At 35.3% G+C, this 27712-nt stretch overlaps 1 long non-coding RNA gene across 1 annotated transcript in view; it reads right to left on the bottom strand.

Annotated features, from left to right (window-relative positions):
* The window catches only part of LOC130543137 (uncharacterized), a 224543-nt gene that overhangs the window by 196519 nt on the left and 312 nt on the right, over positions 1–27712 (bottom strand). The window lies entirely within an intron of this gene.

Here is a 27712-nt window from a genome sequence, read left to right as displayed (position 1 = left end):
CCCTCTGGCTTAGCTTTCTTTCTGCTAGATCAGCTTTCAAACTGCCCTCTGAGTATCCCTTCGGGAATCCATGGAGATGGGGAAAACTGGTGTTTGTGATTTACCCAGGATAGCTACTTGTTTCTTGGTTTTACATGCTGGGTTTCTAGGTTAGTATCTTAATAAAGAGCTAAATTTATTTGGTTACAGTAAACACTTCTTAATGCACTCATTTCTTCTTTATTCCACATAGTATTTATTATTTACTGTATAATATGAAAAATGTAAACACCTGGGTAAAATATCAAACCTATGATATAAAAACCACATAAAGTGTCATCATAAAACCCCAGATTAAAAGAAGCTAGACCCCTTCCTTGGTAAGATTCCTGAACTTGGTAGGAATGAACAGTTGAAATGAAACAAAATCAAGGACTGATCCTGGTCTCTGGGAATAGTGGGTGCTGAAGTAATGGGCTAAGTGTTGAATAAGAGCTCAGCTTGAGTAAGAGCTCAGCTCTCTTTCCTGGATGGAGCAGACCAAGCCTACAGAAGGCAGCAACTGAACCAAAACTGAATAAAGAGTTATTAGGAAAAAAACAAAAAGTGCAGGGAACACTTAGGCTGGTGTTGGGAGGATGGGGAAGTGTGGGAAAACAGTGCAGAAAACTGATGAGAAGGAAGAGAATTGAAGAAAAGAAAAAATAGAAAAATACATGAGGAATTGAGCAAGCTAGCTTTATGACTCATTGTTTATGGGAGGGGGAAGGAAAGAAAAAGGAAAAGAACAATTTCCCCATTTTCAGTTTCATGGACTGGGTATATGCTGACAACTAAGACTAGAAATAGCAAGCAGAAGTGAATTTGGGGAGGAAGATGAATTTAGTGTGGGATATGCTTAAGGTGAATGGCTGTAGGATACCCATGGAAAGATGTAGATCTGACAATAACATGTATAAATATCTAATGGAAAGGTCTACCTGAGCTGAAGATATTTAGGAGTCACCAGCATCCACGTGCCTATTAGAGCTATGAGAGCAAAGGAAAAAGCCAGAATGTACGTGACATGAGAAGAGAGGAAAGTCACAGTGGAAGCCAGGGAAAACCACAGAAGGGCCTGGAACAGAAATGATGAGGGGAAGCCGAAGAGACAGAAGAAAAAGCAACTAAGTAGTATAGGGGAAAAGGGCATTTCAAGAACAAATTCACATTCAGCAGAAAGGGCTGTTAAGCATTGGAAAGAATCCTTTGAATTTAATAAGCTCTTGGGAAACTTACTGAGGGCAGATTGAAAGAGTGTGTAGAATATTGGAGTTTAAGAAATTTGAAATGGAAATTTCAAATGACAATAAAATCCAGTGGGGAGGGGGTGCCAAAGGAGTAGGGCACCAGAATGGAAAGAAAGTAAAATCAACAAAGTTAAGGTCACAGAACATAAAGCTAAACGGGCTGTTGAAATATCCCAAGATGACTCTTTGTGTAGTTGGGAGTAGATGAATAAAGTGCCAAAGTCTCCAGTGGAGGTTGCAGATAGCTGGCCCATCTATCAAAAGAGTGAGGAGGAAGGGATAGGGTGCAGTATGGTCATGTTGCCTAAGCGTTAAAAGAGGACAGGAACTGACATGAGAAGAGGAGTAAAATAATGGGAATCAGCAAATGGGGAGCCCAGCTGATTTGGAACAATCCTAACTTCCACCACTAGCAGCAAGCCTAAAATTTCCTGGGTGTGTGAGAGTAATAGTTCCTTCCACTGGACCTGAAAAAGATATGGTATCTTGTAGGAATGACAGGTGAAGAGAATGTTCTATGAAGATGCCAAAGAAACAGAAGGTGTTCCTTATAACAGAACATGATTCCCCAGTACCTAGTTGGAGTACTGTGATCCATTAAAGTGTGAGAGTCAGAGGGATGGGGCACTGAGCTGAAGAGTAGCGGGTATGTATACAAGAGATGATAGGTGATGAGGATGAGATGTGGAGGAACTTGACAGGAAGCAGGGATGGAACTGACTGGCCTCAACCTCCCAACACAAGCTGTTTGGGTGTCCAAGTGGACCAGGCATCCCTTGTGGCTACTGGACTTAGATGGGGTTGGAGGGATGATGTGCCCCTTCTAGAAGTTACCTGACTGAATTTCTGTGCGTTTGACCCTGAGAGAAAATGGTTAGAGGAGAAGTGAAATTTCGCAATTACAAGTTTTGTCTCTATGATGGTTAAGTAAAGAATAGTATAAATAGAGACCAAAAGTTCATCTCAGCATTTGCACATCCTTTCTATTCCCTTAGGATTACTTTTTTCCTCCTTGAATCACTATCATGACACTTTTTCATAAAACTGGTTTTCATTAGCCAACATGGCTTCTTTGAAGTCAATAGAAGATATATCAGGTATCCATCCTACCTTGATGGATAATAATTCATCAAGGAACAATAACTGACAGGGGTGCAGAGGGAGAGGGGAAGGTCAGTGGATTACTGAGGGGGGGACGTCATCATTAGAGGAGGTGCAAGGTCTTTTCCTTCATTCCAACTTTTTCAAGTTTTTTACTTTTTTAAACATTTTTTTTAATTAAAGATTTTATTTATTTATTCGACAGAGATAGAGACAGCCAGGGAGAGAGGGAACACAAGCAGGGGGAGTGGGAGAGGAAGAAGCAGGCTCATAGCGGAGGAGCCTGATGTGGGGCTCGATCCCATAATGCCGGATCACGCCCTGAGCCGAAGGCAGACGCTTAACGACTGCGCCACCCAGGCGCCCCCCAACTTTTTCAAGTTTTATTGCAACAAGGATCAAGAAAGAGTTCTCACTACTCTTAAGAGTCCCATGTACTTTTTCTCATCAAGCCCCTTTCTTCCAGAGCCATCGACAGTCACCCACCATCCCCCTTCCTTCATGCATAGCTTCAAACTCACTGGGTATTTTTGCCTAAGCATAGCACTGACCTCGATGCTGAAGGGAGCATATCAAAATGTCCTTAGTGTAAAAGGGGCAATGATGGCTGAAATGCAGTGGGGAAATATAGCTCTGGAGATGGAGTAAGAAAGTCTGGGTGTGAGTCCTCCTATTCCATTTAGTAACTTTATGGACTGGGGAAAGATACCTAACTGGATTATTCAATTTTCTCATTTAACAAATGGAGATAATAATATGTACTTCAGAAGGATTTTATGACAATTACATGACATGTGTCAAAGTGCTTTTGAAATTATAAAACCACTACAATGGGGGCGCCTGGGTAGCTTAGTCGTTAAGCGTCTGCCTTCGGCTCAGGGTGTGATCCTGAGTTCTGGGATCAAGCCCCACATCAGGCTCTTCTGCTGGGAGCCTGCTTCTTCCTCTCCCACTCCCCCTGCTTGTGTTCCCTCTCTCGCTGGCTGTCTCTCTGTCAAATAAGTAAATAAAATCTTTTTTAAATAATAAAAAAATAAAATAAAACCCCTACAATGGAGTATGGTAAGTGGAGGAATAAAAGTCCAAATAGAATTGTTTGGATATTCACAGAAGAGAGCACACTCTCCACCACATGTCACAGCTGATACTTTCCTTACACTTACTATTTATAACAGATATAGAAAGACCTAAAATCACAGTTCCATGTAAACAGTCTCAGAATTTCTTCTCAGGTAAAGTAGGCCAACAGTTTGCTCAGTAGTATTTTATAAGCTAAAACTGTAAATCACAAATACTTATTCTTTATTCCTAGTAAAGGGCTTAAATTAATTTCAAATAAATAGCTTCATTTATTGAATCATGGGATAGATAGACTGAAAACTTCCCACAGAGATAGAAAACATATATCCTTAGCCTCAAAGAACTTTTGATTGTAAACATATAAATATCATTGTGAGAGTTGAAGTTTTTCATGTGTTGCTATCCTAAACCCCTTGTACCATTGCAAAGTCCCTTCCAACTCTCAAAATCTGAATACATGAATAATTTTTGAATTGCAGCAAGTTTTCACACTTGTGAGTAAAAGCCAACCTCATTAAAAAATTGCAAAAGAATACTGATTCCAGGCCAAGAAAGGCATTTTATCTGAATTGCTTAGAGCACTCCTTATTCATACTTGTGAATCATGGGTGTAAAAATATAGACCAAAAAAAAAAAACTGTCAGAAAATATGAATGTCTTTAAAAACACCTTTATGTGAGAAATCATTAATATAAGATGGTGAGGCATGAAGTAAAAATGAACTGTACAGATAAGGATAAGCAGACATTAATTTTAAAGCAACTTACGCAGGATCTGCATTTATTTAAAATTAAACAATTGCTAACATGTATTGACTATTTGCTTTGTAGTAAGTGTAATTATAACCATTATACATTAATTTGTCAAATCCTCACAACAACCTTCTGGGTTTGTGAAGCCACCAAGCTGTTTTCCACAGTGGCCACATCATTTTTTTTTTTATTATTTCCTTTTGAGGTATTCAGTTTGAACATTGTAAATAATGCAACGTAGTATTTTGATATTACAGTATTAACATAGTGCTTGATTAAAGATCTGCGAATCTTTGTAGTAACATATTTTAAGTTGAAAAATTACCTCAGAAGATATATATGAAATTGCCAAACTCACAGAAGCAGAGAGTAGAATGATTATTGTCACAGGCTGAGAGTAGGGGGAAGATTTAGGGAGGTATTACTAAAACTTCCAGTTATACAAGATGAATAAGTCCTAGATATCTACCATACAATACAGTGCCTATAGTTAACAATACAATGTATTATATACTTAAAAATTTGCTAAGCGGGTAGATCTTATGTTAAGTGTTCTTATCCTACACAGATATAAATCATACTAATAGTAAGTAACAAGGGCAGGAGAAAATTTTTGGAAGTGATGGATATGTTTATGGCATAGATTAAGATGATGGTTTCAGGAGTGCATGCTTACTCTAAACTCATCAAGTTGTATGTACTAAATGTATATAGCTTTTTGTATGTCAATCATACTCAATCAAAATCATGGGTTTGCACTATAGTAATATCAGGCATCTAGATGTTCCAAATATGAAATAATTTTAAAAAATCAGAAAGTTGCAATATGCAATCTTAATTTTTTTTGGGGGGTAGAGATGCTTCTAGTTCCCGGACAATTCATTTTATCTCCTGTCTTGATTGTTGATATCTCCTGGTCCTTCCAAGAGAACACTTGTTAGAGAAGAAATGAAATGATTCTTTTAAGGATCTGAGTGCCTCATTACAATCCAAGTCTGTTGTACATGACTACTATGGGGGTTTTGATAAAAATCCCAGATCTCAACAGGGAAATGTAGGTGGGGAGAGTGTTGCCTGTTTCTTTCTCTTTCTGGCACTCCTGTCCTTTCACTGCTTCTATGAAATCCCAACATCCTTCCCATAAACTGTTTTCTATAAGCAGCCAGAGTGGGTTTCTGCTGTTGTCACCAGAGAAGTCTCCATTCTTCTGGCCAACCCCTACTGTTCTTCCAGGCCTCAGCATGGGTGCTGGAATTTTTACCCTGCCTTGTACAAGAAGCAGAATTTCATCTGCCTTTACTTCCATTCCTTTCCTCCCCTACTTCCCAGGCTTCAAATGGTTAATGAGAGGAGTGAACCCATTTTACTCATATATAATTATTCATTCTCATAACCTATGTTTCATTATTTTCAATAGTTTTGTTTTATATTGAATTTTGTGATTATACTCACAGTAGTTATTTGTGCCTCAGTCCCTGTACTTCATTGATTTTGGTTTTTCTGCTCTTTAATTCTTAATTTTGAATCCCTCAGTCAGCACGGTATCCACGAGTAGTTACTAGGTCTTTGTCTTTGCTCAACAACATACTTTGGCTCAGAATGGAATCCTTAATTACATTTCCTCTGTTTAAAATATTTACAAAGTTTCCATTATCTTTAGGAACTCAGTATTGCAAAGAAGTCTGAAGAAAGTATTTTAACTTCGGTCTCTTTTAAGGAAAGAGGTTTTTCCTCCTCCCTGGTTGGATATTTGTGGGATATTATAAATATTTTTGAATTTTTTTTGACAAGGCATGTCTACTTTGGATACTTAGAATTTAGAATTCTCTTTGACTATAATGAACCATTTTTCCAAATTGATTGCCTTTTTTTAGCACATTAGATTATTATTTCTCCTGTATCGGTCAGGGTATAAAGATGCAAAACCAGAGGGGATATCATTTATTACCAGGACAGAAGCTTTAGAGTCTCAGGAAAATCTTTCCTTGAAAGAGGCAGAGTTTCAGCTGCATTATTTCTCTATTTCTACTATGGTTTTCCACCTAAGTTGGCAAAGATAGTAAAGTTCCATGTGTTTCACAGAGCAATGGCATATAAGCTTCCAGCTTTAAATTGTTAATGTCAGGCTCATATAGGCATTACCAGATCTTACTTCCCGAATTCTATTCTACATTCAGAGCAAAGGAGGATACTTTAGAAAGATTAATCTTAAATTCATGAGGGTTGTCAACAGTCAACTATGCAAACTCAAGTTGGCCCCAAACTTGTTAATTCCATGAGTTTAAACCCAGGTTTTGAATTTTAGGTTTCACACTAAAATTATGGACTCGACCATAAAAGGATGATAGATTTTATTAATAAGATGAACAAATGAGCATTATTGTTGAAAAATATGCCATCTTCTTAGATTACACTAGAGAAATAACTGAAAGAAATTGTTGCTGATCCAAAGAAAATAAAAATGCCGACAGTTTTAGAATACTGTCTCTAAAGAACATGATTGCCCCAAATACCACAGGAAAGCAAAAGAGAAATTAAAATAAAGGAAGAGATAGGTGAAGATAGAGAGAAAATATTTCCTTAGAGTAAGGCTGAATCTTAGGGAACATATTAAAGAGAAACTAAACTGAAAAGGGAGATCTTAATGGCCTTCAGATATAAAAGAGAAAGGAAAATGCAATAAGGTCTAACTGGTATTAAAGAGGATATCAGATATAGGGAAGACATTTAGTTATTATTAGATCAGAAACAAGGAGTCCAAACGTTCCAAAACTATCCTAAAAATCTGTTAGGGACTGAACTAAAATTTATATGTCCTCCTAAAATTCATATGTTGAAGTCCTAATCTCCAATGTGACTATATCATGAGAAAAAGTCTTTAAAGAAATAATTAACGTTAAATGAGGTTATAAGGGAGGGTTACTGATTCAACAGGACTAATGTCCTTACAATGAGAGGAAGAGATACCAGGGATGCAGGCACAGAGAAAAGGCCATGTGAGGACACAATAAGAAGAGACACCTGAGAACTCATGAGCTCTTGTTCTCTCTATCCATATGTGCACAAAGAATAGGATGTGTGAGCACAAAGCAAGATGGTAGCCACCCACAAGCCAAGAGTAAAGGCCTCAGAATGAAATCTACCTTGCTAGCACCCTGATCTTGGACTTCCCAGTCTCCAAAACTTTAAAAAATAAATTTCTTGTAAAATTTGTGATTTTTTGTTATGGTAGCTCTAGCAGACTAATACAAAATCTGAGAGGAAAAAAAGTACACTAAAATAACACTCTTGAGAGGGCTAGGGTCCAGGAAAATATTAAAAACTAGATTCTTAAAATTGCCAATAGAGAATCTATAGTAAAATCAATAGACTTTTCTTTCCTCCCAATCTATACCCCTCCAATCCACTCATTTCTAAGAATCTGACTGTGTCAGTCCCTTACTCTAAACTCCACAGGCACACAAACACGAAAGTCCAAACTAATTAGGTTAGAAGATAAACCTTTCCAATACCTGGTTTCTATGTACCTCCCTGAATTGTTTCTTGATAGATCCCAACCCAGCATCCTGGTTTCCAGTTGTACCAAACTATTTGTAGGCCTCTGAGCATTATTAACTTAATCATGTAGTCCTTCTTTCTGATAGGCCCTTTTCTCCTAGTCTACATGGACCTTGCAAGACTAAACTTAAGTATCACTTCCATGAAGCTCTTCTTTACTCATCCAGATAGAATTACCCATGCATTTGTACCACCTATAACATTTTATTTTTCTTAAATATTTGTCACATTATCTTTTAAGCCAGTGGTCACCAAAAGATGTGATACAGCCCTCTAGGGGGCATTTTGAAAATATAAGGGGCATTTTATTTTATTTAAAAATTTTTATTTATTTATTTATTTATTTATTTATTTATTTAAATTTTACTCAGTTAACACAGTGCAATATTAGTTTCTGGAGTATAATTCAGTGATTTATCACTTACATACAACACCCAGTGCTCACCACAAAAAGTGCCCTCCTTGATACTTTTCAACCTTCTATCCCATCCCCCCACCCACCTCCTCCATCAACCCTGTTTGTTCTCTATTGTTAGTTTCTTATGATTTATTTCCTTCTCTCCCTTTTGCCCTTTTCCATATGTTCATCTGTTTTCTTTCTGAAATTCCCCATGTGAGTGAGATCATATGCTATTCGTCTTTCTCTTGACTGACTTATTTCACTTAGCTTATATATACTCTAGCTCCATCCATGTCATGGCAAATGGCAAGATTTCATTCTATTTGATGGCCAAGTAATATTCCACTGCATATATGATATATATCATGTGTGTGTGTGTATGTATGTGTGTGTGTATATATATATATATATATATATATATATATATATATATATATATATATATTCCACTGCATATGTACACACCACATCTTTATCCATTCATCAGTCGATGGACATTTGGGCTCTCCATACTTTGGCTATTGTTGATAATGCTGCTATAAACATAGAGGTGCATGTACCCCTTCAAATCCGTATTTTTGTACCCTTTGGGTAAATGCCTAGTATTGCAATTGCTAGGTTGTAGATTAGTTCTATTTTTAACTTTCTGAGGAACCTCCATACTGTTCTCCAGAGTGGCTGCACCAGTTTGCATTCCCACCAACAGTACAAGAAGCTTCCTATAAAGGCCATTTTTGGTTATCACAAGATTGGGGGGTTGGAGGAGCACTATAAACATACAGTGGGCTGTGCCAGGGATGCCAAACACCTTGCAATATGCAGACAGTCCTCTATATTAAAAAAAAAAAGGCATCATAACCAACATTTGACTGTTCCTTTAGATATTCATGTAGGTGAAAAACTTATTTATAACTATTTGAGCTGAGATTCAAACTCTGGTTTATATATCACTAAAAATATGGTTGCATGCTGTTATATAATGAATTCATAGGAATATAATTACTATATAAATTGAGAAAAGAATGTACTTGGGTTTTGTTCAGAACTTTACAAAGTTGTTCCCATTTCAGAAAGTCAAGTCACTGACAGTAGCACTGTGAGGGGTATTTGAGTCACCAAAACAATACAACTAGATCAGTTTGTATTTGTAGCTATAGAATCATGGTGATTCTAGGTAAATTTACAAATTTCCTTGTTTGGATCTTAATTTAAATGTCAATATAAATTTAAAATGTGGGCAAATATTCAGTTAAATATTTGAAATTGAGTTTTATAGCTATTTGAACAAATGAACAGTCACCAATGTCCCTATTTTGCCAACTCATTTTCCTAATCAAGTTAATGAGCCCATCGAGATTAAGTGAATATTTTACAAAGGAACATGTTGATCTAAATGGAAAAGATACATATATATCTCATTCATATATATACTGAAAAATACTGAAAACTGCAATACCCTCACTGGAATGTTTAACAATGTTCTATGCAAAAGAAGACAGGTCTTATTGTTTCCTTCAGAGCAATGTAAATGATCACAAAATATGGTATGCTACACAATACTGAAGAAGAAATAATCTTAACAGTTGTATAAAAGACTGCTACAAAGATGATAAAAATATATCATATTAAATGATTTCCTCTATTCCAGCACGTTGTTGCCTTAAGAAGGTTAAAAAGTTGAAATCAACTAAATAATAAATCTTTATTACAAATAGATGAAAGCAAAAACAAAAAACAAACAAAAAAAAACCAAGTAGATGAACACAAACATCCTGTCTCACAGAGAAGCTTTACCATTTGTATATGTCAAGTTCACAAGGACAGAAGTTGTAGAGAAAGTGTTATTTTCAAAATTACTGACAGTGAATAAAAAAGAATTGTCAGTTTTGAAACCCTCAAAATTACTTAAAAGAAAAAAACACCTTTCCAACATCATTGCTTATTTAACAGAGCAGTAATAATGATAGTTTAGAGCCAATTTTAAAAAGAAGCGCACGCGCGCGCACATACACATACACACAAACCTTATAGAGAAAAGGATCAACACTTGTGGTTACCAGAGTCAGGGGATGAGAGGAGGGGTAACTGGAGGAAAGTGGTTAAAATGTATAAACTTCCAGTTATAAGATAAATATACACTAGGGATCTAAAAGAAAACACAGGCAGTAATCTCTTGGACATTGTCCTTAGCATCGTATTTATGGATAGGTCTCCTCGGGCAAAACAAACAAAAGCAAAAATAAACTATGGGGACCATACCAAAATAAAAAGCTTTTGCACAGTAAAGGAAACCATCAACAAAATGAAACAGCAACCTACTGAATGTCAAAAAATATCTGCAAATGATAGATCCAATAAGGGGTTAGCATCCGAAATATATAAAAAACTTATACAACTCAACACCAAAACAACAACAACAATCAAATTTAAAATGGGCAGGCGACCTGAATAGACATTTTGCTAAAGAGGATATACAGATGGCCAACAAACACATGAAATGATGCTCAACATCACTCATCATCAGGGAAATGCAAATCAAAATAACAATGAGATATCACCTTACACCTGTCAGAATGGCTAGTATCACAAAGACAAGAAATAACAAGTGTTGACACTGATGTGGAGAAAAGGGAACCCTCATGCACTGTTGGTGGGAATATAAATTGGTGCAGCCACTGTGGAAAACAGTATGGAGGTTCCTCAAAAAATTAAAAATAGAAATACCATATGACCTAGTAATTCCACTACTAGATATTTACTCAAAGAAAACAAAAACACTAATTTAAAAAAGATATATGCACCTCTTTGTTTATTATGGCATTATTTACAATAGGTAAGATATGGAAGCAACTCAAGTGTCCATCAATACATGAGTGGATAAAGAAGAGGCAGTATATATCTCTCTCTATATTTTTATATAGAGAGATATATATCTATATACTTTTATATAGAGATATATATCTATATCTCTGTACATGCACACACAGTGAATATTACTCAGCCATAAAAAAAAATGAAATCTTGTCATTTGTGACAACATGGCTAGGCCTAAAGGGTATTATGCTAAGTGAAATAAGTTAGATAGAGAAAGACAAATACCATATGATTTCATTTAGAGATAGAATCTAAAAAAACAAAACAAACAAATCCTTAAATATAGAGAAGAAACTGGTGGTTGCCAAAGGGGAGGTTGATGGGGGTATGGGCAAAATAGGTGAAAGAGATTAAGAAATAGAAACTTCCAGTTATAAAATGAATAAATTACAGAGATGAAAATTACAGCATAGGAAATACAGTCAATAAATAACACTGTAATAACATTATATGGCCACAGGTGGTGACTACACTTATTATGGTGAGCATTGAGTAATGTACAGAATTGTCGAATTACTATGTTGTACATCTGAAACTAATGTAACATTGCATGTCAACTATACGTCAATAAGAAAAAATAAGTACTAGGGATGTAAGTTCTAGGGATATAAGTACAGCAGCTAACACTGCTGTATGATATATAGGAAAGTCATTAAGAAAATAAATCATAAAACTTACCATAAGGAGAAAATTTTTTCCTTTACTCTTTTCTTCTTTCTTTCCCTTTTAGTGTATTTATATGAGAAGATGAATGTTAGCTGAACCTCCTGTGGTAATCATTTCACAATATATCCAAAATAAGCCATTATCCTGTATGCCTTAAACTTTATACGGTGATGTATGTCAATTACTTCTCAATAAAACTGGACAAAATATATAGCAGAGACATTCCTAAGTTTCCTTTTGCTTCTAAAAGTTCATAATGCCATTGGTTTTAAAATTCTATGCATTTAGCTCATTAGAAAACAGTACTACTTTCCATATCCACACATTTAACCCTTAACAAAAGGTATGATTATATTAAACCTGTATCTGTAGAGAAGATGAGTTCAGAAAATGAGCTTAACAACACAAAGCAGTGTGTTTTCTTTGGGAGTAAATAAAATGATATATGGAAAAGTGTTCTGTTATTCTTACTTCCCTCAACACGGTACTGAACTCTGCCTACCTGCCAGAAATACAACTGAAAATGATTTTAATATCTGAGGTATTTCCTCATCTTCAGTCATTCTCATACACTGCCACAATGTATACCTTCTTGGGCTACCACCTGGAAGTATTTTTAAATTCAACTCATGTTTAACTCAGCATTTATGTTAAATGGCAAATAGTCATAAAAGATCATGAATTTCATGTGCTAAATTATATTACTCGTCAAAATAAAACTATTAGTATTAAAGTAAAATAAAAAATATATATAGGTTAAAAAAAACCCAACTGATAAATGACAGCATTACTTGGGGTAATTACACTTTTATAAGTTTCTTCATTTTTCTAGTAAATTCACATTAAAATAAATGCCAATTTTGAATGCCATTATCAGCATAATTAAAAAGTAAAACTATATATATTGAAATATAGCTCTCTACAAAACTAAACACAATTTTTCTGGTAAGTGTTCCTTACTTCTGCTCATATAACTATAGTAAAATTCTTAATTTAGTAGGGCAATTATGTGTCAGATTTTAAAATTATATACATAATTCTACAATAAATATATAATAAGTATCACAAATGCATGTAGAAATAATTTATTTCATAAATATATTCCTACATTCTAATGTGTTCTGATCTGAGTTATTATGTGTCATTAGTATTCCCTATAAATATCACAGTTTGCAAATAATAACTGAGGTACAGCGTATATACCTAATACTTGAAGAACTGATTTTTCACAAAATGTATGTTTTAAATAGAAGAATAAAAGTATGCTTTTTGTATATATACCTTGTACTAAATGATAACTATATTTGCAAGTGTGAATATTAAAGGAAATCAGGAAGAAAGAAGCAACAAATATTTTTAAAAAGTCATTTTGTTATTCATCACCAATACTTAATTACTGAGAATTATTGAGATAAAGTCCACGGATCAATGAATGTTTAAAAGTAATTCCTCCAGTGATAGATTACCCACAATCTATCAAATGTCAATGAAGAATCTTAATGTCTTATCCAAATAAGATGGTTCTCCAACAAATTAAAAAAAAAAAAAAAAAGATTTGGCTCACATTATGGACTTCTGTGAAATTTTTGATATAATCAATGAAAAAATAAATATCAAATTCGAAATAATGCAAAAGAGTGAGGTATATCTTCCAAGCCATATTTGAAAAGGTCCTCTCTTTATTCAATTTATATTTTAATTTCCATTTTATATTTTAATATGTATATTTTTAAATACACAGAAAAGCTAAAAGACCAGGACAATAAACACCTATATCCCCACTAACTAGATTCAACAATTATAAGTATTTTGCCATAACTGGTTCCTCTATGTACATATGTATATTTTGGCTAAAACATTCCAAAGTAAAATGTACATATCATGCCACTTTATGTCTAAATTCTCAAGCATAAATCTCCTACATATAAGGATATTCTCTAACATGGCTACAACAGCATTATCACATCTACAACAATTTGGAATGATTATCTAATGTCATTTTCAAATGTCTCCAACTGTCCCCAAAATACCTTTTATAATTTTTTGTTGTTTTTAACAGAGATCTAATCAAGGTTCACACTTTGCATTTGTTTCTTATACAACTCTTCTAGTCTCTTCTAATCTAGAAAATTTCTTGAAACTATCTTTAAAAAAAAATAAATAACATTGACTTTTTTCCAATAGGCCACTTGTGTTTTACAATTTCACATTCTGGATGCTTCTGATTGTCTCCTTATGGTGTGGTTTAACTTAATTCCTGCCTCTCTCCCCTGTAAATAGGAAATTCATTCTATAGGTTTAATTAGATGCATGTTAAACATTTTTGGCAGAATACATCATATGTGATGCTTATCCTTCATATTCACTCACATAGGAGGTAGGAAAGAGCAATCTTTACCCATTAAACTAATGGGTATCACATGCATTAATAGGAACAGTCGGATCTCTCCATTGGAAAGGTACACTTAGGGGCGCCTGGGTGGCTCAGTTTTTAAGCGCCTGCCTTCAGCTCAGGGCGTGATCTCAACGTTCTGGGATGGAGCCCCGCATCGGGCTCCCTGCTCCGCTGGGAGCCTGCTTCTTCCTCTCCCACTCCCCCTGCTTGTGTTCCCTCTCTCGCTGGCTGTCTCTCTCTCTCTGTCAAATAAATAAATAAAATCTTAAAAAAAAAAAAAAAAAGGAAAGGTACACTTAAAGCATCAATGAGCTACTTCTTAAACTTTAAGGCCCTTTCCTTTGACCAATCTCATTAAAATTGAAGGAAATAATCATGGCTTTTTCAACAAATGAAACACTTAAAAATAACCGTGCTCACTGGGGACTTTTACAGTTTTCAGCTTTGCAGTATAATCTATCTAACATGAAGACAGATTAAAAGATACTTGACTCAGAAATATATTGCTGTCATTTGGATGCAATGATAATTAGACTCAAAGACAGTTAACATTTTACAATAGCAGATTGGGTGGTTTTAAACAGATGTGAAGTATGTCAGCCAGCATTTTCAAAAGAAATTAAATGATCCTCAGAAGGACTTGAGGACAAACCATGATTTAATCAATCTAATTAGAAAGGTTTAGGATCCAGCTAAGACTTTCACACCCACATATTTGAAAATAACCCAAATTATGGCAGCATTTCCTGCTATCTATATAGTTGAGAGTGGTTTCAGTCAGTAATACAGAAAATTATTTCACCATTCATTTATAAATAATGCCCAACTCATTCTTCGTCATCTTCTTCCTTTGACAGCCTATGACTTCTCTTCACATGTTTTCCCTACTTCAGTTAATTGTTTCTCCCTCTTTCCTATCACATACAAATTAATTTGGTTTGTTTTAGCTTATCTTAAACTATTCCTATTCTGGAGGCCACCTCTGCTCTTTTTTGTTCTGTTCCCCTTCTAAGAAAAGACTTCTAACCTTCTTATTCATTTTAGTAGATGAAAGCATCTGGCTACATCATTATATTTTCCAGCCTAATTGTGCCTGGAAATTAAAATGTTGGATACATACATTATTTGATTATATATTAACCTCCTTTTTTGTCTTTTATATTACATTTAGGACAATGTTGATTCTTTTAAAATTGTGGTAAAGTATTTATGACATAAAATTTCCATCTTAACTGTTTTAAATATACATTTTACTAGTGTTAAATATACTCACATTGTTGTCCAACCAATCTTCAGAACATTCTGATCTTGCAAAACTGAAACTCTATATTTTCCACTCCCTACCATTAAAAACCTTTTCTTTTCTGTAGTCCCTTTAAGCTTCTCTCTACTTGTTAGATGGGATGCTGCCCAGTTCATGACTCAATTAATAAAGCCAATTAGAACTTTAAAATTTACTCAGTTGAATTTTTATTTAACAATTTTATTGAAAAAATTAGTTATTGATATGTTAAGTGAAGAAATTAGTCACAAAATATCACACTTTGTATGATACCATGTAATGAAATGTCTAGAATATGAAAACCAATTAAAAAATAGATTAGTGGTTACCTAGGCCTGGGAGACGGAAGAGAAGAGAAAGAATGGGGGAGTGACTGCTAGTAGATATAAGGTTTCTTCTCAAATTGATAAAAATGTTCTAAAATTAGATTATAGTAATGGTTACATAACTCTAATATACTTTTAAAAAGTCGAAATATATACCTAAATTGGGTGAACTTTATGGTATGTAAATTATATCTCAAAGTTTTTTAAAAAAAGAATTTCTGACTGATTGAATAAATCATATAACTTGCAGTTTCCATCCTTGACAAGTCATCTAGGACTTTATCAAAAGTCTGGCTAATTATGATTTTATAATTTCATCTGAAATATTAGGTTTCTCAGATTGTAAGATATGCAAATACATTTTATATCCAAAGCAAAATATAAATTACAATTTTATTTTACTTAACCATTCAGAACAAACTTTATTCAATGCACCAACACGGCAGCATAGTGTAAATTCAAGAGAAAGGAAATATGGAGTCATTTCCTCCTATATCAATAACTTATATGAAGCTCAAACAAGAAAATTATACGTAAGAAGTAAGGAATAACTTGTCCAAGGTGGATGCCTTGCAGGCAGAGCTCCACAGAAACCTGTTACAGCCAAGTGCATAAGGAATAAGGCCTGGCCAGTCACAAGGATTGAATCCTTGCCTCTGATACTACCTCGGAAGGAGCTGAGTGTGTCCCCAGCTGAGCTGGAGTCAAGATTCTGCTGAGTCACACTTATATTACATTTATATTATCCTTACCATGCCAGGGAAGGAGCTGGTGCCCTGTGCTTGCAATTTAAAGCCCCATAGCCCAAGGGCCTTGGTTGGATCCCTCTCCCAGTATCTGGGAGGTTAAATAACATGCTACTAATCAATGAATGGGTCAACCCAGAAATTAACCAGGAAATCAAAACACACATTGAGACGAATGAAAATGAAAACACAACAGTTTCAAACCTTTGGAATGCAGCATGTCCTAAGAGGGAAATGCATAGCAATACAAGTCTTAAGTCAGATTCATCCAAAAAAAAAAAAAAAAAAAAAGAAAAGAAAAGAAAAGAAAGAAAGAAGAAAAGAAAGAGAAAAGAAAGACGAGAGAGGACTCAAATAAACAAAATCAGAAATGAAAGAGAAGAAATAACAACTGACACCAAAAAAATAAAAGGATTTAAGAAAATATGAAAAATTATATGCCAACACATTGGACAACCTAGAAGAAACAGATACATTCCTAGAAACATATAACCTACCAAAACTGAAGCAGGAAGAAGTTGAAGATTTGAAAAGATACAATTACCAGAAACACAATAAAAAAAAAAAAAAACGCACACATAAAAGTCCCAAACCAGATGATTTCACAGGTGAATTGTACCAAACATTTAAAGAAGAGTTAATACCTATTCACCAACTATTCCAAAAAATAGAGAAGACAGGAAAGCTTCCAAATTCATCCTATGAAGCCAGCATTACCCTGATATCAACATCAGATAAAGACACTACACAAAAAGAGAACTATAGGCCAATATCTCTGATGAACATAGATGCAGAAATCCTCAATAAAATATTAGCAAAACAAATGAACAATACATTTTAAAAATCATTTACCACAACCAAGTAGGATTTATTCCTGGGATGCAAAGGTGGCTCAATATTTGCAAATCAATCAATGTGATACATCACATCAATAAGAGAAAAGATAAAAACCATATGATCATTTCAATACATGCAGAAAAAGCATTTGACAAAGTACAACATTCATTCATTGATAAAAACTCTCAACAAAGTAGGTTTAGAGGAGCCATACCTCAACATAATTAAGGCCATATATGAAAAACCCACAGCTAACATCATCCTCAAAGGTGGAAAAAAACAAAAACAAAAACCAAAAAACCTGAGAGATTTTTCTCTACAATCAGGAACAACACAAGGATGTCCTCTCACCACTTTTATTCAGCATAGTACTAGAAGTCCTGGTTACAGGAATCAGATAACAAAAAGAAATAAAAGGCATGCAAACTGGTAAGGAAGAAGTCAGACTTTCACTATTTTCAGATGACATGATACTATAAATAGAAAACCCTAAAGACTTCACCAAAAAACTAGTAGAACTGATAAATGAAATCAGTAAGCTCACAGGATACAAAATCAGTATACTGAAATCCATTCTATTTCTATACACTAATAATGAAGTAGGAGGAAGAGAAATTAAGAAAATATTCCCACTTATAACTGTACCAAAAATAACAAAGTATCTAGTAATACACTTAACCAAAGAGGTGAAAGACCTGACTCTGAAAACTATAAAGCACTGATTAAAGAAATTAAAGATGACATAAACAAGTGGAAAGATATCCTATGCTCATGGATTGCAAGAATATTGATAAAATGTCCATACTACTCAAAGCAATCTAAAGATTTAATGCAATCCCTATCAAAATACCAACAGCATTTTTCACAGAACTAGAAAAAATAATCCTAAAGTTTATATGGAACCAAAAAGACCCCAATTAGCCAAAGCAATCTTGAAAAAGAACTAAACTGATATACCTCAATTTCAAGATATACTATAAAGCTGTAGTAATTTCAAGATATACCACAAAGTTGTAATAATCATAACAGTATGATACTGGCACAAAAACAGACATATGGGTCAAAAGAACAGAAAGCCCAGAAAAAACCCCACAACTATGTGGTCAATTAATCCACAACAAAGGAGGCAAGAATATGCAATGAGAAAAAGACAGTTTCTTCCAACAAATGGTGTTGACAAAACTGGATGGCTACAGGCAAAAAAATGAAACTGGACCACTGTCTTACACCATACACAAAAATAAACTCGAAATTGATTAAAAACCTAAATGTAAGATCTGAAACCATAAAAAACCTAGAAGAGAACACAGGTAGTAATTTTTCTGACATTGGCCATAGCAACATTTTTCTAAATATGCTTCCTGAGGCAGGGGAAAGAAAAGCAAAATAAACTATTGGGACTAATTCAAAATGAAAAGCTTCTTCACAGCAAAGGAAACAATCAACAAAACTAAAAGACAACCTAATGAATTGGAGAAGATATTTGCAAATGACATATCTGAAAATTTATTAGTATCCAAAATATATAAAGAACTTAAACAACTGGACACCAAAAAAACACAACGAATCCAATTAAAAAATGGGCAGACAACATGAACAGACGTTTCTCCAAAGACACACAGATGGCCAATAGACACATGAAAAAATGCCCAATATCACTCAGCATCAGGGAAATGCAAATAATCAAAACCACAGTGAGATATTATCTCATACCAGTCAGAATGGCTAAAATAAAAAACACAAGAGAGAATAACTGTTAATGAGGATGTGGAGAAAAAAAAGAACCCTCTTCCACTGTTGGTGGGAATGCAAACTGGGACATCCACTGTGGAAAACAGTATGGAGGTTCCTCAAAAAATTAAAAATAGAATTACCATACGATCCAGTAATTCCCCTACTGGGTATTTACCCAAAAAATATGAAAACACTAATTCAAAAAAGATATATGCATCTTATGTTTATTGCAGCACTATTTACAATAGCCTAATTATGGAAGCAACCCAGGTATCCATCAATAGATGAACAGATAAAGAAGAGGTGGCATGTACATGCGATGGAATATTACTTAGACATAAAAAATGGACTCTTGCCATTTGCAACAACATGGGTGGATTTAGAGGGTACAATGCTAAGTGAAATAAGACAGAAAAGACAAATATCATAGGATTTCACTCATATGTAGAATTTAATAAACAAAAAATGAACAAAATAAAAAAGAAACAAACCAAAAAAAACCAGACCCTTAAATATAAAGAAACGCCTGATGGAAGGTGGGGGGGGGGGGATGGGTGAAATAAGTGAAGGGTATTAAGAGTACACTCATTATGATGAGCACTGAGTAATGTATAGAGTTGTTGAATCAGTATACCGTACTGCTGAAAGTAATACAACACTATATATTAATTACACTGGAGTTAAAATTCAAAAAATAAAAATAAATAAAATTTCCCAAACTTAGACACTTACCAGCCAGTCATCATCCAAAAACATACTAGCGCTGCCTACCTGTTTGTCTCTGTCACCTGTCTTTCTTCTCACATAAAGAGGCTGTGACATTTGCCTAGCTTGAAGACTGACCCCATATGAGTTTCGAAAGAAGGCATGATTGGTTTTCAGTGCTCTAATTTTCACAGAAAGTCCCCTATAATTTTGAAGGCAGACTCTTTTATCCACAGGATAAAGGGGTTTTCCCCTTACCTCGCAGGAACATTTGAGTTGTATTTAGACTGAAATCAGGTCTCTGGGGGGTATTGAGTCAGTGTTTTGGCTTGGGTGTCACAAGACCAGTTCCTTTTATGTGTTTGATGGATTCCAGAAAACTCTCCTCTTCAATTAACTCTCCAGAGAGACATTTCTCTCAATGGGTTGATTCCACCTTGCTCTGCCTTCCAGAGTAACAATTACACGTGTTGCCTACTTTCCAAGTCACCATTTGTTTGTTCTCAGCTCCCGGACATATTTCTGTAATTGATCTTTGATCGCCTCCATCTATACAAGATTATTCTCTAGTGCTCAGACCTCCTGGGAGCCTTCAGAATACTGCATTTCAAACTCTTCCTTGGTCACACTACTTCCAATAGAAGTCCATTGTTTTTAGTCAGAAGGTCCCTATTCCCAGTTTAATTTGTTCTAGCTGTGTCTCCAATCTAGCTTCATATTCTCAGCTTTCCTCTTGGAATCGTTGTATTCACTGCCTACTGCTTTTGTGTCTTCCTAAAAGGTAGTATATTCCTCCTCAGAGATGAAAGTCCTTTCCTAAATCATCTAACACATAACTAATGAAGAAATTAGTCCTCTTGTGGTATGGTTTCTAGGCTCAGTAGGTAGGGACTGTCTGATGGCAATGAGGAGCCTAAAATATTTTTATTATCTTTTTATTACTTTCAAATTTAGTATGATCTCAAACTATTACCTCCCTCCTTTAGTGCAATTCATGCAAAACTGTCTGCACAGATTCCATGATAATGATGAGAGTAACATAAACTGAAGGGCCTGGGATTTCTGGTGGTGAATGGTACACAAAGTGGGTTGATGAAGGGATGACTTAGCATTAGAGCCTTCTGAATGAAAAAAGGCAGGGATGAATAAGAAAATAACAGTAGACCATGAAAAAAATATATGGACAATCTAAGTGGCACAAGCTACAACTTCCAAAATTACAACTACTTTCCTTCCTGTTGTCTCACAGTTCCCAGTGAGCCCCCAAAGATGAGAACGACAGGTGGTAAGTGCCCACACATAGGTTCCAAGACACCAATGAGGTTTCAAAATGGTTCTGTAACCTGAAACCCATTCCCCACTGTCATCTCCCCTTTACGTGTAAAGAAGTTAAGAGTGTGACAAGAATGAAAAAGATTGAAGGGGACTTTTTTGAAGGAAGTTACAGGTGAACTATGTGTTTGCCTCACTGCATCTTTCAAGATAAATGTGCTGAGCTTAAAAAGAACATTTCAGAGAAACTGCACATATACCCTAGAGTTCAGGGGGTGACAGGGATTGTAAACTGACTCTTCCTTAAAAATGGCTGGAGCTGTCTTCACAACACAGTGAAAAGCTAGGAGCAACAGAAACCAGCTACTCTTCCATCCATGATGGGGCAAGGTAGTTGGCCTTGAGTTATCCTGAAAGGAGTGTGTCCTGTGTGCTGATGTATACTGATCCATCTGCAGAAAGATGCTATGGAAATGGTATCACCAAAATCAGAAGAACAGAACTCACTGAAGCACCCACCAGAAATAAAGCCAGCATTAGGGCATCTGCTACCTAAAGGGTTATAACTAGATTACAATAACACCTGCCACATAAGCTTTTGTTCTCCAAAACTTCCCCTTATCCCTATGCCTGACTGGGAGGGGTCAGAAATAGCAATCACAAATAGGGGAGAAAGTGGAGGATGGGAGAATAAAGAAACCAAGCACATATCTGCCCATCACTCCCCAGTCAGTTTCAAACTTCAGTCAACCTTGAGTTATGGAGGAGGAGAGAAACTTTAAAGTAAATGGAGAAAAAAAATGAAGTTTTGATATTATAGTTTCCTGGGGTTGCTAAAATCTGAAAATGAGACTGTTTATTAGTGAACAGAAAAACAATGGGATATTCCCAAAACATTGTCTGGGGCGGCGAGGAGGGGCAGGGAGAGCAGATACATTAGGTTTAAAGACAGTAGCAAGAGAACATGTTAGTACTTTCCAAACTCTACCAATTCAGCTCATTTAACAAACTGCTTATCCTGATGTTATCCTTAATTGAGCACTTATTAAGGGCCAGAATCTTATGTCATTTAATACTTATAGTAAATCTATGAGACAGGCCAGTCCTCACAGTCTCCTGCTAATTTAGGAATAATATTCTTTTGGAGCTTATTAAAGAGAAATTTTAAAGGGATTTCATAAAGAAAAAGAAAGAAAATGTAGAGATGAGCTTGATGATGAGAAGTTAGCACAATCATGTTTTCAAATGCTTGGATAATAGGTAATCCTTTCCCTAAGATAATTCCAAACCCAATCCTCCTAAGTGGACCCTTTAGCTCAAAAGATTTCTTCTTTGAGAGGTAAAGTCCTTATCTGGACAAAGTACTTATCTGGACAAAGTACTTATGAGCCGAGGTGGATTTACACACTAATGATGATGATTAAGCTCCAAGTCTTGCCCTTTCTTCCTGTCCAAGGCTGGGGGTGTGGGGGGGGCAGCACTGTATTGACATGGGCATATGTTTTTGTAACATTTCTAACTCTTTCTACTTGGACCTCCCTCCTGTCACATTTCTTCTTGTGCTGGGTGGTGTTGAAGAGGCTCTAGACATGTGGGGATCTGACTGGGGGAAGTTGAGTTGTGAAACAATTAGTTTGGGTTTAGTAGGATATATTTATGTGGTTCACAGTCATGGGATTGCTAACTCACTCTCTCCCCCACTCTCCCATGTAGCAGAGGTTTTCAGGAATATTCCTACTGCCTATACTGTACTGACTCATTGGACATCAAGACAAAGTGTACAATCAGAGGTGAAATCACAATATGAATGTGAAAAATGTGTCCTATGGTTCTTAACATGAGACACTAGAGGAGAAAAAGGGTTTGAAAGGTATGGAGCCAGAAACCGATCTGTGGAAAAGTATTCTAGTCATCAAATGTGTAAAATCATACGCACAGATTTGATTTCCACCAATAGCTAGTCAAATAGAAGATCTCTCCTGTTATATGGCATATGCAATTATAACCACAACATGTATTTTCCCCCTTTTTTGATGGAAATTGTACAAGATAGAATTTACCAGAATACTGTGTTTTTAGGCATAAACCTAGCGGTACTACCAGCAGTAATTACATCAACAGGTGAAATGCATGTTTTATATATCGTATGATTGTCACTCTTTCCTCAGTTCCCTATTTATATCTTGTGTCCTTTCAAATCATCTGATTCCCTTGATGAAGCTGTCATGCTAAGACTTATGCCAAAATAGAGCTTAAGGCCACCAGACTAAGGTATCTCAGAACAAACATTACTTCATACATTGTGCTATTAGAGTTAGCCTCTTTAATCTGTCATTAGAATATTGTTCGTTTTGTCTAAAAATTATCTACTAGAATGGACCTTCGATAAAGTAACCTACCCACACTCCTGAAGATCTCTCATCGCTGGAAAAAGTAATGTTGCTATAAATTGATGGGGTATAATGCCTTATTTCAGTTAATCTTAAAACAATCCTAATTAGAAAAACAAATTTGTTGTGTACTTTAAACTAAATCATGAAACCTCTAGGAGTTTTTTATGTCCTCCCTATCTCCACACATAGCTCAAGAAGGATGAGAAGATAACCTGTTTCTCAATGGAACCCAGACTTTTACTGTCATAGCAGATGGGTCCAGATGCCCACTCTACGTTCATAGAGATTAGATCAAGTCCTTCCTCTCATTGTTCTTCCAGTCACACTATTTGCATGAGACCAAACTTAACTGAATTACTTAGAAATAGTTTTAAAAATGTTTTCCTGCTTATGTTCAAATGAGGACTCAGCCTGATTACATCTTAAGTGTTATGAATACACATCATGTGGGGATAGAGGAACTCTCCTTGTTGTAAAGGAACCAGAAGAGGTCATTTTGTAGATATTTCCCTACTGTTGTGTATTTTATTAATATTTAGGTAATACATTTTGTGACCTTTATGTTAGGCTAGATTCAAGGATGATTAGGGGTATGAATGATCAAATACTAAAGTATTTGATCTTCTAACTAAAGTCAAAACATCAGGCACTAATATCCAGGAATATTTCCTCCCCTAAAAGTCCTGCACTCTTACACTGATAACATTATTATCAAAGTATTATGTACCCAGCAACTCTTTGAAATCCTCTTTCAAAGGAGTTTATCTCCTGGCTCTCCTAAACAAAATGCAAACAATGTATCTGTAAGTCTAAGCATAGTCTGTTTTTTGCTATAGTCATGCATTATCCATGAACTGACAGATGCAAGAAATACAAATATGGGCTCAAAAATGAACTCTGTTCATTTTTATTTTCTTAATATGCCTTTTACATTTCTGGAAGTAAAGGATAAATTATTTTTTAAAAAACTCATTAAATTAAAAAACTAATAAAATATAACATGTAATATAGATTGTCATGAACAAATTTCTCATCTCATGATGACTCATGTCATCAACAAAGTTCTCCTTGGGAAGAAAGAAGATACTAATGTGGAATGGGGGAAGGCAAGAAAGACTACTGCAGGTAGGATCTGAACTGGAGTTATCAGTAATCAGCATGAATTCATGCTTAGATACAGATATATACATATATAGATATACACATATTTGGATTTTTTCCCTTTATCTCTACCTGCTGAAAGTGCCTAGTAACAACGAGCACATCTAGCACCTAGATCTTGGTGTCTAGATATCATTCCCCATGAAAAGGAATCAGAGATCTTAGGAGAAAGGAGAAATGGACTCGAGCTGGGAAGGTACAAGACAGGTCTGGAATACCTTCTTGTGCCAGAAAGCAAGGGAGTGCTCAAAAGGATATAGGAGGCAACTTGAAGGACTACTACCAGCCAAATCTAGAAAGTCCAGCCAAATCCAGAACAATTTGAGCAGCAAAATCAATAAGGTAAGTAAGAGACTGCAATCCATTAAATAAAACATTAATCCCTGAGTCCATATTGATAGTATATAAACAATAAATAAACATATAAAGTAAAAGGGAAGGCTCTTCCTTACAGTAAAATGCCAACTCATAAATACAAAGGAAGTGGTAGAGTTGAAAATTATCGTTTTGTAATGATCATAAAATTCATTCAATCAATATCACAAACATGATATATAATACAGTTTACTTTTTTCATCTGAAATAATAAAATAAAATCCAAGACCTAAATATTTATTTCCATAGAAGTCTTCTTAGATAAAAATGAGGGTTATAATTGCTTTTAAGACCACTCTACTATGCTGTAATCACAATGGTTAAGTTCCCTTCTGCCGAATATTGGTACTCTGTGAACACCAAGTTTCATAGTTTGAAAGAACACCTAGGGTGACTGAAAAAAGGAAATTAGAATGGTTCCCTTCTAAGCTTCCAACACAAAGCATATATTACTTCTCAAAGAAACATAAAACTGTTGTTTAAAAGCAAGAAAGGAAGAAAAAAATAAGAGAAGGTGAACTAGTCTACAGAATTTGAAATAGAGAAAAACACATGTGGAACTCTGGTTCTATGTGTAAAATAATTTTCTTTGAATTACAAATTACATAAAAAACAACCATACATCATTTTCTTTTTTTATTTCAAGTTTTTATTTAAATTATAGTTGACTAACAAATAGGGTAATATTGGTTTCAGGTGTAAAATTTAGTGATTCATCACTTACGTGTAACACCCAGTGCTCATCACAAGTGCCCTCCTTAATACCCATCACCATACATCATTTTCTTAAGCAAAGGAAGAAGCCTAAGTTACAGTTAAATTACATTAACATTGAAAAATGGCATATTAAAGCAGTACTACAGGAGTCAATTGCTCCCTCCTGGCCTATATCATTACATTGTATGCTTACCATGGGTGGGCTTCATGATATGTAAATTATCTCTCAATAAAATTAAAAAAAACCCCTGCTGTCATTCATTGAATACCATAACAGGAATTTGTACGAGGATTTAAATAGCACTGCTCTCAGTGATATGCTGGTAAATTTTTAAAAGAGTTAACTGATAGAAAAAATGTTTAGCACATGATTTACAAATAATGATAAAAATCACAAGGCTCTTTATTGTAAATTCCATACACCCACACTTCAGTGTGACTTGCTACTTGCAAAATCCACTGTCAGCTTTTATAATTATTTCACCAACAGCAGTGTCATGAATTCAAACTATAAATAAATGCTTGATTTTTATCCAAATCAGCAAAGAAGTTGCTCACAGTACTGACAGAGTGTAGTTCTCACATGAATGTTGGCTCATATTTTTGTTTATATTAATGAGTAAGACAAAAGTGAAACAATGAAGATGTATGCCAGGACTTCACTTGTTCTTCAATGATGTAAGCAACTACTTTGCTGAAATCACGGTAGTTTTCAAATACTGAAAGAATATTTTCTCAATTTTGGGAGGCTATTGACAATGTGACAGACACAGATCAAACATTTTAAGTTTAATCTTCATTAACATTTTTACTATCACTTTAAGTCTGAAGACAATTGACAGTAAATCAAGCTCTGCTTTGTTTCATTGGACAATTTCCATAGTGTAAATACTCTCACCATGGCTAGTTTCAAGCAACCAATGTGACATCACTGAATGCAATTAAGAGATGTGCCGTATCACATCACTCCACAGTATTTCCACATACAGATACAACAGACATAATCTTATAAGCGTTGTTAATAGTAAAACATTGGAAAACAATTAAAAAGTGATGAGTTTTGAGGTCTTTAACTTTTGTTTTTAAAATAATTTAATTGTTGATGTAATTTAATTTTTAATAATGAAAGTGTTTAACCTCCAGCTCATTAAACTCCTGATATTTTAACAACTGGCTCTCATCAACCTGGTCTAGCACACCACAGAACGCCCCTTTCACCACTCAGAAAGCCAAAGCTCAGAGAGGCTGTCACAAACTAGGCCTGGTCACACAGGACAGTGCCACCCAGGTCTGTCGAATTCCGAACCTTCTCCCATCCACTGTGGCTCTCTTTGAAATGTAGTTGGTGATCTATTCACACATCAACACCCAAACACCTTAATGTGAGTGGATTTATCATTCCTTGGATCGTCACTGCTTTCCTTCGCAATAGGTGGAATTCAAAACCCGACTAGGCAAGGAGGAAGGAATACCCAGAAAGAGCACAACTAGACAGTTCAGTCCAAGACCTGGCAGGATCGGTTCCCCCGTGAGATTTGGCTAATTTAAGATTTAGCAACCAGCAACTGTGCAACAAGTGGTAAAAATGATAGATCATTTATTGTTGGGGTTTTTTTTAACGTTTGTCATTCACTGTTGCTTTTCACACATTTTCACCGTATTTAATGAAAACGTTATTAAAGACTTACCTCAGCGGTCATAGCAAAGGACAGACACTAAAAATCAAATAAATACGTTTCCAGGAGAGAAAAATTTATCAAGAACAAATCACTTAGCTCTCAACACAAATAGAATTTTGGCCCAAGTCTGGCCCACTCCTTCTCCACTGTATCATTTTCAAACAGGCCGCCTCTGCCCTCCCTGACTGCTAACTAGCGGTCCCAGGTGTGACATCACCACATCCCAGCTTCACAGCTCCCATTTCAGGCAGTTAGTGACAAAATATTACGATAATTAGCGTCCGAATGCCGCAAGTCATAAAATCGCTCACGAACAATCTTAATTTACACCGTGGAGTTCCAGTGCACAAGTGTTTTGAAACTTTTTAAACACAGTAAGCTTCAGCAGAAA

Source organism: Ursus arctos, unplaced genomic scaffold, assembly GCF_023065955.2.
Source record: "Ursus arctos isolate Adak ecotype North America unplaced genomic scaffold, UrsArc2.0 scaffold_10, whole genome shotgun sequence".
Lineage (NCBI taxonomy): Eukaryota > Metazoa > Chordata > Mammalia > Carnivora > Ursidae > Ursus > Ursus arctos.
This window is presented reverse-complemented; position numbering and strand designations above follow the sequence as displayed.